Raw genomic sequence first — 13,074 nt, 5'->3', positions numbered from 1 at the left:
ACGCCACCTACAAGAAACTCACTTCAGAGGTAAAGACACAATCAGACTCTGTTAGCATATGTGAGAGGATGGAAAAAGATATTTCATGCAAATGGATACAAAAAGAAAGCTGGGGTAGCAATATTTATATCAGAGTAAGTAGACTTTAAAACAAAGTCAATAAGAAAAAACAAAGAAGGTCATTATACAATAATAAAGGGATCAATACAAGATGAAGATATAACATTTGTTAATATATATGCACCCAGTACAGGAGCCCTTAAATATATAAAGAAAATATTAACAAATATAAAGGGAGTAATTCACAATAATACAATCACAGTAGGGGACTTTAATACCCCACTTACATCAATGGACAGATCATACAAAAGAAAACCAGCAAGGCAAGAGTGGCCTTAAATGACACAAAAGACAGTTGGACTTAACAGATATCTACAGGACATTATATCAAAACACAGCAGAATACACATTCTTTTCAAGTGCACACAGAATATTCTCCAGGATAGATCACATGCTAGGCCAGAAAATAAGTCTCAACAAATTTAAGAGGATAAAAATTATATCAAGGATTTTCCTACCACAATGGTATGAAACTAGAAATTGATTACAGAAAGAAAAATGGAATAAGAACAAACAGGTGGAGACTAAATAAAATACTACTAAAATAATGGGTCAATGAAGAAGTCAAATAAATATCAGAAAATACCTTGAGACAAATGAACATGGAAACATGGCACTCCAAAATCTATGGGATGCAGCAAAAGCAGTTCTAAGAGGGAATTTTATAGCAATAGAGAACTTCCTAAAGAAACAAGAAAAATCTCAAACAATTTAACCTACCATCTAAATGAATTAGAAAAAGAACAAAGCCCAAAGTCAGCAGAAAGAAGGAAATAGTAAAGATCAGAGAGGAAATATATAAAATAGAGATTAAAAAACTAGAAATGATCAAAGAAACCAAGAACTGTGTTTTTGAAACATAAAATAAATTGATAAGCCTTTAGCCAGGCTCACTAAGAAGAAAAGAGAGGGGACCCAAATAAACAAAATATGAAATTTAAGAGGGGAAATAACAACCAATAACTCAGAGATACAAAATATCATAAGAGATTACTATGAAGTTATATGCCAACATTTTGGACAAGCTGGAAAAAGTGGACACATTTCTAAAAAGATTGAACCTGATAAGACTACATCAAGAAGAAACAGACAATTTGAACAGACTGATCATGAGTAGTGAAGTGGAATTTGTAATGAAAAACCTTCAAGCAAACCAAAGTCCAAGATCAGATGGCTTCATGTGGGAATTCTACCAAACATGTAAAGAAGAGCTAATACCTATACTTCTCATGCTTTCCCCCCAAACTGAAGAGGATAGAACACTTCCAATTCATGTTATGAGGTCATCATTACCCTGATACAAATAACAAGGGCACTCCAAAAAAATAAAAAAAGAAAGAAAGAAAGAAAGAAAATTACAGGCCAAATTGATCTTTGATGAATATAGATGCAAAAAGACTCAGCAAAATATTGGTCAACCAAATGCAACAATATAAATAAAGTATTATAGGCCATCATCAATTTGTATTTATTTCAGCAACTCAAGGATGATTAAATATTCACAGGTCAATCAATGTGATACACTACATTAACAAAAGGAAGGATAAAAATTACAGATCATCTCAATGGATGCAGAAAAAGCATTTGAAAAAAATTCAACGTCTATTCATGATAAAAACTCTCTTCAAAATGGGTGTAGAGGGAATATTGCTCAACCTAAAAAAGGCCATTTATGACCATCCCAGAGCTAACTTCATACTCAATGGTAATAGACATTTTTCCAAAGAGGTAATGCAGATGGCTAACAGGCACATGAAAGCATGCTTGATATTGCTAATTACTAGAGAAATGCAAATCAAAAACACAATGAGATACCTCACACCTGTCAGAACGGCTATCATCAAAATGTCTACAAACAACAAATGTTGGCAAGGATGTGGAGAAAAGGGAACCCTTGTACACTGTTGGTGGGAATGTAAACTGGTGCAGCCACTATGGAAAATAGTATGGAGCTTCCACAGAAAACTAAAAGTCAAAATACCATATGATCCAGCAATTCCATTCTTGGGCATATATCCTCAGAAAACACTAATTTGAAAATATATATGCATTCCAATGTTCATAGCAGCACTGTTTACAATAGCCAAGATATGGAAGCAACCCAAGTCTCCATCAACAGATGAATGGTAAAGTAAAGGAATATTACCCAGTCATAAAGATAATTAAATTCTGCCATTTGTAGGAACTTGGATGGACCTAGAAAATATTATGCTTAGTGAAATAAGTCAGGCAAAGAAAGACAAATACTGTATGTTATCACTTATATGTGGAATCTAAAACATAAAACAAATGAACATATATAGCAAAACAGACACAGACTCACACATGTAGAAAACAAACTAGTGGTTACCACTGGGGAGAGGGGAGGTGGGAGGGGCAAGATAGGGGTATGGGATAAAGGTATACAAACTACTATGTATAAAATACATAAGCGAAAGTAAATATTGTAGAGCACTGGGAATTATAGCCATTATCTTGTAATAACTTTTAATGGAGTATAATCTGTAAAATTACTGAATCACTATGCTGTACACCTGAAAATAAAATAATATTGTAAATCAACTATATTTCAATATATATATTTTTTTCAGAAATATAAACACTAACCACAGGGCTAGAAGGATCTAGGAAGATAGTCTAATCCCAAACTCCCCATTATACAAGGTAAGAAAGTCTCAGGTTGGGAAAACTACTTGCTCAATGTCACACAATAAGTTGGTACCCAAAACATCCTTGGAAATACCCTGAAGGCACCAGTTACATATCAGATGAAATAAAAGTTATAAGTAACCACTAATCAGAGGGCTACCAAAAAATCCCCACGATGAGAACAACGAGATATCATCTCATACATGTTAGAATGTATACCATCAAAAAGACACAAATATCACATGTCGGCAAAGATGTAGAGAAAAGGGAACCCTAGTACACTGTTAGTAGCAATGTAAATTGGTGCAGCCACTATGGAAAACAGTATGGCATTTCCTCAAAAAACTAAAAATAGAACTGCCATGTGATCCAGCAGTTGCACTCCTAGGTATATAACCAAAGAAATTGAAAACACTAATTTGAAAAGATACATGCACCCCAATGTTCATAGCAGCATTATTTACAATAGCCAAGATATAGAAGCAACCTAAGTGTTCATCAGTAGATGAACGGACAAAGAAGTGGTGAATATGGAATTTTGCTATTTGTAGCAGCTTGGATAGACTTGGAGGGTATTACCTATTATGCTTAGTGAAATAGATCAGACAGAGAAAGAAAAATACTGTATGTTGTCACTTATATGTGGAATCTAAAAAATGAAACAAATTAATGAGTACAAAAAAGCAAATAGATTTACAGAGATAGAGGAAAACTAGTGGTTTTCAGTGGCAGAGAGAAGAGGGGAGGAGCAACATAGGGGTATGGGATTAAGAGGTGCAAACTACTATGCATAAAATAAATAAGCTACAAGAATATATTGTACAGCACAGTGAATATAGCCAATGTTTTATAAGAAATTTAAATTGAGTATAATGTATAAAAATATTGAATCCTGATGTTGCACAACTGAAACCAATATTGTAAATCAATTATACTTCAATAAAAAAGGAAAGGAAAGAAAAGCAATATGGTTAAGGAAGTATTTCTTCTTTTTATTTTTATTTGCTGCCAAAAGAAACGTGACCACTGGAAATGCAGTTCAGAGCTGCAGAATTACCACGAACAAACTAAATATAATTGGTGGTAATCTGTTGGAAACATAATCTTAATTATTTATCAAATGAAGAACACCTTGTATTATGACCAGTTTATCCTAAAAGAAAAATAAATAACATCCAATAGCCTTTATAAAATACTCAGTAGATATATTAGAAGAATAAACATGAAATACAAGAATGAACTGTCCCAAACCAATGTGAGACATTGAAACCAAATAAAATTTGACACAATTTCCTGATAAAAACTTTATTGCCCCCAATAACTGCATAGGTCATAAGATAGTTACTGTTAATTACTAGTTACTATTCATTACGAGAATATGACTAACAAAATTCAAGCAGCTGTGGTATCAGCTTTGCAATACACTGATAACTTTCTTTATTGCCTGAGGGACTTTGAGGTTTGTCCCATTTGCCTTGTTTCACAAAGTACATGGTATCTTTATATTTGATTATTTTCCACTTCTTCTGATAGGCTTAGGATAAGAAGAAAGGACTAAACTAGCATCCTGAATATTTGGTTAATATATCCCAAATGGTGTGCTTTAGTGATGTCTTCAATAAAATATATTTTGAGGCTATTTTTGAACTTGACTCTGCTAAGTCATCTTCCTGGAGCTCTTCACATATTGACATCCTTGGAAGAAAGATACTGGATTCCTGCAAAGGGATCATTTACCCCTTGTATTATTCTAGGAATAACCAACTGAGGTTTATCTGCAAATATTAATATTATTGGACTTGGAAGGTAATAGGAATAAAAAGTACAGCTTGGTTACCTTATTTTTTGGTAAAGAAAACTTAAAGCTGAGACTTGACTAATATAAGAGGAAGAATTCCTCTCTTACCATTAAGAATTATATTGTAAGTAATCAAAATCTAGCTGTGTAAATATAGTATTTGAACAAACTACTCAGACTAGTTAATAAGGACATAATGAAGTAGAGTGAGAAAAACTTAAAAAGAGTGAAACACGTGTCACATTCGGTGATATTGGCAAATAAGTTCCCTTAACTTTTATCCAATTATTATGTGCATTTGCTATTACTATCATATATTTTTATCTACCGAAATTTAGATGGAGTGTAAAGTCAATGATAGAGGCACCACCAGAGGCTGAGGAGCCTGTGGGGATGTGCTGATCCAACTGGAGATGAGGTTTGGTCCAGTTCATTGGTTCCCAGTGACTGGTAGAAATTCAAAACACATAGTTCTCGAAGCAGATGAGGATTAGAAAAATACCATGAGAAGAGTGAACACAACAGCCAATAGGATAACTCTTGGATAAGTGGAAGACAGTCCAAGGTCAGAAGGAGTTATGGTACCTGAGGAAATATCCAAGAAAGGTATCTAGGTCAGAAAACAAGCCAAAGTCAGAACAAGAGGCTGAGATAGTCTGTTTGCTGCAGTAACTTATGATGGGGTGCCTTCTTGGTCCCCTTCTCTAAGAACTAGGTCTCATCCACAGGTCCTATTTAAGAGGTGAGTGCAGCTCCCATAATAATACCAAGTGACTCAAATTCCTTGCCCCAACTGATTGAATGGGAGTAAATACCCAGGCCTACCTACATTAATCAGATATTGTACTGAAAATTAATTTGTTCACTGAGAATGTAGTCAATTTTTAAGTCTATGAAGTGAAAAGTTTAGGAGAACTCTAATGAATTAACCATGTTTGATCACTCTTCCTGTATCACCAAGGCAAGGAAACTGACAGGCTAAAAGAATATGAATGAAACCCAGTGAAATAAAAAGAAAAGGAAGGAGAGCATACCCTCATTTTCTGACTTTGTTCTTCCTTTGTCTAGTACTTCGTGAGACTTGGCTATATGCCCTAATCTTGGGTGCGTTGAGATAAATCTGTGTCCTTCCTAAATCATTCCTTTTTACTTGAGTGAGTTACAATGCATGTCAGCACCTTATATGCAAATAGCTTAAACTAAGTGAGCCTGAAAGAAGCCTGTGTCCTATGTCAGTCAAGGCACCTTTGAATTCTCAACAACCTAATAGGAGTATGCACTCTAGAAGAGGACACTGGGGAACTCAGGTACCGGATATGATACAAAGTTTGTCATGCAAAGTTTGTGTGTTGAGGGCTCACACACAAATTTGAGGATCTTTATCTTCCCTCCAAATTGAGTGGGAATAGTTTCTAGAGAGAGAAAGTAAGAGATTATAAATATTAGGGGAGAGGGACAATTTTATCAACTGTGTCAGGAGGAGTAGAACTCTAGACAGCCTGAAAGGCACAAAGTTATGGAGGGCTCAATGGGACAGAATGGATACAGGGGGAGGAAAGATGGAAATTACTTCCTTACCTCTGTTCTAGACTTCTAAATGGAAAACTTCATGATTGTTTACCAGGGGAAGAAAATTTATAACATAGTTCAGGACACAAACTGGTCAGCAATAAAGACTATGAATTTAGCAAAATATCCTCTGTGATCAGTAACTAAGGAACTTGAGCATGGCTATAATTACAGTGGACGTGTTGACTGACTTGACAACAGCTATTCTTTTAAATTCTGCTAACAGAACCCCCACTTTGCATGAAAGACAGTATGTCCAGTCCTAGCAGATGAATCCTGAGTGGTCAAAGAAAATTATGACAATTTTGAGACCTTCTTTTGGAAGGGGGATGACTAGAACTGCAACCCAACATTGTCCAATAAGATATAAGACTACATTGACTACAGGCTTGTGAGACAAATATTCCTCCATAGTAAGAAAGAATGTATAAGAAGGGAGTCTTTTTTTCTCATCTTCCCTTCTTTCCTTACTGCATTGGAAATTGTTGGACAATGCCTAGGCTGCTGTGGATATTTTCTGTCCATGAGGAAAAGGCCAAGGTCATCATGGAGATCTCTACCTACAGTCCTGACATCTCTGAACTTCTGAATGTGAAACCTGAAAAAGTCTGTTCCCAGAATACTTAAGTAAATCAATAAATCTCTGTATTATTTAAGCTGCTTATGGTTGGGTCTTTTGTTACAGCCAAAAGTATCATAATGCATACAGTAGATGAAGAGAAGCAGGGACAACTCCACTGGAGGGAAGGAAAGTCCTAGCAAAAACAAAATCATATACTAAGTCAAAATAGCCGAAGACGCTGGGATTGAAGGTAAAGATATAAAACTGAGTTCTGTAAAAAATTAAAGATCAGAGCCAACAATAGTTTGTCTAAGCAGATCAAGTGGACTAGGAAGTGTTTGCATTTCTGTGGTCAACATTATGCTGGGTGGGGTCAGTGGTTCTTGAAGGCACAGTTGGGTTTCTACTCATTTCAAAGGCATGATGTTTGAATATAGCATATAACCTTCTGGTGGGCTCCTAAATATGTCTAGATCAACAAATAAGTAACTTTAGAGTCCTTTTGTGGTGTAGTTTGATGGAACTAGACAAATCATCACCCAGTTGAATACCTCCTGGGTCTGTAACTCAGAATGTTAATGTTTAATGTTTTGCTGAACATTTGTATGTCGTACCTTATAGAGCTAGAGCTAAGAGTGTCCTTATAGATCACTTAAGCCAACTGGGAAAGCACATTAAACACTAAGTCTGGAGATACTGGGAAGAGAGCTCAAGATTCTAGTTCAGAGCAAAGATCTTGGGGGTAGTGGAAAATAGGAACAAAGTATTAACAAAGCTGGAATGAGAAAAACCTGGATGGGAGGAAGTGGCTTCAATAACTGCTGTTGTTTGCAAGTCACCTTCCTGAGATGCAAGGGGCATCGGAAGGCAGTCTCTCTTTAAAGAATGAGGGGCAACATAGACAGCATAGCTAATGAGGTATAGCAGAAATCAAAATCTGGTTTATCAACTTCATGTGCACTTCCTCTTCCACTTTATATCTACTGTTCAGTTAAAGCTCTAGCAAAGGATTATAATGGTGATACATAGGTGAGTTGAAAAATCAGAACCATCACTGGAAAGACCCCAAGGCTTCCCATAGCAGCCTGCTGATGTGCTCAAAATCCCATCTGCTTGATAAATTAAATCACCTTCAACTAAAAGTCATGGATTTCTACTCATACTCAAGACATTCGGCATTCCTGTCAAGACAGTGCTGAAAGTGATCACTCTAAATAGACAAATAGACCTTATTTTCTTGGAGGAATGGTATTTCTTTTTTTTTTTTTTTAATAAATTTATTTATTCATTTTTGGCTGCATTGGGTCTTCATTACTGCATACAGGGTTTCTCTAGTTGTGGAGAGTGGGGGCTATTCTTTGCAGTATGCAGGCTTCTCATTGTGGTGGCTTCTCTTGATTCAGAGCATGGACTCTAGGCGTGCGGGCTCCAGTAGTGGTGGCTCGCAGGCTCTAAAGCACAGACTTAGTAGTTGTGGCACACGGGCTTAGTTGCTCCATGGCATGAGGGATCTTCCCGGACCAGGGCTCGAACTTGTGACCCCTGCATTGACAGGTGGATTCTTAACCACTGTGCCACCAGGGAAGTCCAAGGAATGCTATTTCTTTTTAAGTCACTAACTCCATAGTCTAGAGTGTTCTGGAGTTTGTTTGTTTGTTTTTTTTTCCATTCCTGATTTTCTGGTAGTGAAATGACAACAAGAACAGCTAAAGAGAGGGGAAAATTTTACCTGTGATACCTAAATCTTCCCTTTTTGTCTTCTGGCTCTCCCATGGGTATGTTGACAATTTCACAACTGTCCCTCAAATGGTGTACTTTATTAATCAAGACAACATTCAAATTTACTTACTACAATAGGTTGATGTATATCTGTAGGGTATTTTAATGTAAAATGGTATCTTTCCCCACAACACCGAGTTTTTCAAGAATTCAAGAACATACATACTCCATTTTGCATATGTGATTGCTACTATTTACTTCTTCTCAAATAATTCTCTCTTTCTTTTTGGCTATGCCATGTAGCTTGTAGGATATTTGTTCCCCAACTGGAGATTGAACCCAGGCCCTTGGCAGTGAGAGCATGGAGTCCTAATCACTGGACCACCAGAGAATTCACTGAAATAATACTTTTAATGTAGCAATATTACTTTTTAAGTCATCCTAACATATTTGTATGGTATTCTGTTTTTTTTAAACTTTAATTTTCACTGAACTCTCACTATAGTTATATCCTTACATTTACTTATTTTTTGGTGAAGTAATTCCATCCTTACTTTTTAACAAATGAATCTGTTGGCTTTGCTATCCTTCCTATTATATTATTTGTGAGTTCTATTGACTTTTGGATTTGGAAGACATAAATCAACTACAAGCTGAGTTGCATTGACCGCTTCACAAAAGTCCAGAGTAGACACCTGCACAAAAGCTGACCTATAAAAATTGCATGAGGGTCAGGGTTGTAGAGAATACCAGCCTAACTTTTCACCAGAATCTCTAAAATAAACCTGAACCATATAGGTTCAGTGTCACAGAGCTGTCAAAATTTCCAAATCAGAAGTAAACCTGACTAACAAGTTTTTCTCAGTAAAAGCGAAGCTGATCACCCTCCCAGGTAGAATACAAAAGAAATGACAATTCTTCTACAGCCAATGACAATTTGCAAGGCAGTTGTCATCAGTCCAGGGGAGTGAGCATCAGTCCAGGGGAGTGAGCATCTTGATGAAGGAGAGATCTAACTTACATTCAATGTAGGATCAGGTCTACAATTTCATCAGCTCTTGCTCTTACCCTTCCTTAACCCTCTCTCATTCTTCCTTTGACTCCCTGTCATTTGACTATAGTCTTCCTAGGTTTGAAATTCCTTCATTGCCTCTTAATATATCACATTATCATTATCCATCAGGGAAGTTACATCTCTCAAGAAGACCAGCAAGGCAAGTTTCTGCAACTCATTTTCCTTAAGATGTTGGCTCATCTATAGACTTGTGAGATTATTCTGAATTTTCCTTAAAACTAGCTACCATGTATAAGAGGCAAAGTTCTTCTCTGCCTTTATCTATGTGTGATACTTGTCATTCCCATACTCACCTCCACTTAACATCCAACATTTATTTAATTCTACTTCACAGTTAGAAAGAAATACATGTGTGTGCCTACAGGAGTGAGCATTTGTGACATCAACCAGAAGAACTACTCCAGGAGATGTGCTCCTTAATAGTTAATACCTCATTTTGTGCCACAGTTATCTAACAGGGAAGAGTCAGGGGAAGAAAAAACTTCACCTGTTCCTGGCAAAAGTGCTGACTTGATAATGAGAAAAAGGCAATATCTGTGGCAATTCCCAGGCTTTGCAAGGAAGAGACTCCTCCCCATGGCAGGATCTCCTTGAACCAAAGCCAGGCTTCTCCTATGACCCCTGTCATGACTCCACTTTCCTGTTATTCATTACAGTGCCCTTCCTTCAAATCCTCTTATAAAAGCCCAGTCCTTTCTACCCTGACAAACCAGTGCAGATCCCTGCAAGACAGGTAAGTGGGAGCTGAGAGAAGATGAGACCCCTGGCAGGGGTTTCACCTCACACATTTCAGAGAAGGTATACCAGGATCCCTGTCCTCAGAGAACACAGGAGCACTGAGACAAGGCAAAGGCAGTCCCACGAGGTCTCAGGTGTAGTAGTGTATATAGATTTTCCAATTCTTTCAAGAAATATAGAAGGGGATGGTTGCCATCAAGATAGATTTATTCTGAGGGGACTAGACAGAGGAAGAGACAAGAGGTACAACAGGGGCTTTCTCATGCCCTCTCTCTGACCACCCTTTAGTTCTCTGGTTGCCTCTGCACATCACAGACAAAATGATGCCTTCCATGGATGCTGTGCTCCTGCCTAATGTTCCTGTCTCAGGTCCAAGGTGAGATTTCTCTGCCTCTAGCACTGGGTTCCCAGTGTTTATTCAGGGCCAAGAAGAGGAGCAAAGCTCCTGTGTGCCTCCCATGGTAATGGTACATCCCCACACGACAACACTGCCTGCAATTCCTGCATCATCATCCTTCCTTCTGGGTGACTAGTGGTGGGAGGCACCGCATTGGTCCAGTAACAGTGGGATGAGATGATTTCCATTTTCTCATTAGATTCTAATTCATGTGGGTAGATTAAGGAGGGTAAGCATAGAGTGTCATTAATGAGATGAGTAGGAAAATGATTGGAGGATCCAGTGTAAGAATAGTCAGCCCAGAGGAGGAGAAGCCTTGGACTTTTGAATAAAAGAGAATAGTAAGAGCAAAAGAGATTATCTCTCAATAGTAACTTTCGTTCAAAATAAAAAAAAAAAAATCCTGGAAGTGTTGGCAATGGTGACAGGCAGTCAGGAGTTTGGTGTCACTGCCCAAAGCACTGGCCTCATAGATGTTACCCAAGGTCACCTTCCCACTCCAATCCCCTCTCTCCATTTCACCCCATACCTCTCCTTTATTTCTTCCTCCCCAGGGGAAGACTCCCAGAACAAACTTCCTTTTGCACGGATCAGATGTCCCAAAGTCTCCATGGCCTATGTGTCCTACTGCTATGCCTTGTTTATAGCACCCAGAACCTGGATGCATGCAGACCTGAGTGCTGGGATTTGCAGTTAGGGGTGATAGTGAAAAGCAATTTACAGACCAGATTGTGGGGCTGGGAGTCTCCATTCTCTAGAGCTTCTTGAGCATGAGAATGAGCACCTCGTCTTTTGCAAACACACCCCTTCTCACCTACCTCGGCTCTGCCTTTCCCCCAGAATGAAGCATCTCAAGCTCCTCCCCAGTCTCTCCCTTCTCCACACAGATGACCTGCCAGAAGAGGCCCTCAGGCCACCTTGTGTCTGTACTCAGTGGGCCTGAGGGAACCTTCGTGGCCTCCCTGGCCAAGAACAGTTTGAAACTCCTCTCAGACGTCTGGATTGGGCTCCATGACCCCACAGAGGTACACTTACATCCTCTTTAATCTGTTACCTCCCAGGATGCTATGGCCACCCAGGACCCTCCATGTCCCCTGTGCCTGCCAAGTAAATATCCTAGAAATCCCTGGAGCTCAGAGGATAATTGGAAAAAAATGGAGAGCCTTGAGATGAGCTGAAGAGCTGAGTTATATGCAGGTCCCTAGTCTCCAGGTAAAGTTAATCTGCCTCTTGTCAAACTTTTTACATGATTCACACATTATGCCTTGTAATTCAGTTCTCTATGATTCCCTGAGTCTGCACATACTGTGCTTAGTGAGTCCTAAATGAAGATTTAGGACTGACACATTTTCCCCTTATAAAACTGATGTTATCTTCGAGGTTTAGATGTTAATCACAAATGTACCACTAAGTGTAGTTCATATAGTGACATGTTACTCTGAGAGGTTCCACTGGTCTTTGTGATCATTCATTTTGGAATGTGCCAATAGATTTAGGGAGAGTTTCCCAGAGGAGAGCTGTGGAGACACCACATGGAAGAGCAGAGCAAATTCCATGATGCTGGGGAGGGGATCAGGCATTCCAGCTGAGGGAATCAGGCCAGGAGAACTCTAAAGGCCTTTCCACCTCACCTGACTCCATCCTCTGCTCTATAGGGCTCTTAGCCCAATGCCAGTGGATGGGAGTGGAGTAGTACTGATGTGCTCAATTAAGTTGCCTGGGAGAGAAATCCAGCCACCATCTCAAACCCTGGCTACTGTGGGAGCCTGTCAAAAAGCACAGGTAAGAAACAGAAGAGGTCACTTCTGCCCAGCCTATTCCCTCCCCTCATCCCCCATTTCTGGGTCTGGTTTTCAGAGAATCCTCCTGGGCTGGAACTGTAATACTGGCTTGTCTGTTCCCATCCCCTCTCTTCTCTCCTTTCTTTCTGTCTCTTTACCCGGGGTGGGACCCTGATGAAGATGAAGGAGAGCATTTGAGTTCTAGGCCAGAATCTGGGATGCATCTCCATTGGATTCTCAAGCTCCACCAGCCCCATTCACTTGAGTTCTTCTGTCACTTTAGGGTATCTGAAGTGGAGAGTTTATAACTGTTATATGAACGTATCCTATGCCTGCAAGTTAAAGGACTAGGTCAGAAGGGAAGTCAGCAGTCTGAGTCTGGTGTGTAATTCATCGTGGACTTGGAACCAAGTGTGAAGACCCATCCCAGAAGGGAATATTCTCCCCACACCCCCAATCTAACCACCTTATTTTGACATTTCCTCCCTCCAACCTCATATCAGGCTCTTTTCTATGTTCTATAACCTGAGTTTTCAAGGTACTATAATAAAAAATTTAGTTTTTCATTGATTGTCTTCTCTGCTTCATTCTCATAGACAAACTCTGGGGAGGAAGTGGGTGAGTGAGGGGAATTGGTGGGTCAATCTATGCTCAATTTCACTCAGG

At 38.8% G+C, this 13,074-nt stretch overlaps 1 pseudogene; it reads left to right on the top strand.

Annotated features, from left to right (window-relative positions):
• The first annotated feature begins 10,566 nt into the window (after positions 1 to 10,566).
• Positions 10,567 to 12,759, top strand: LOC112414114 (lithostathine-like; annotated as a pseudogene).
• Positions 12,760 to 13,074: the final 315 nt, after the last annotated feature.

Source organism: Neophocaena asiaeorientalis, unplaced genomic scaffold (genome assembly GCF_003031525.2).
Source record: "Neophocaena asiaeorientalis asiaeorientalis breed wild unplaced genomic scaffold, Neophocaena_asiaeorientalis_V1.1 scaffold255, whole genome shotgun sequence".
Classification (NCBI taxonomy): Eukaryota; Metazoa; Chordata; class Mammalia; order Artiodactyla; family Phocoenidae; genus Neophocaena; species Neophocaena asiaeorientalis.
Note: the sequence above shows the minus strand (reverse complement) of the source record. Positions and strands in the feature narration are given on the sequence as shown.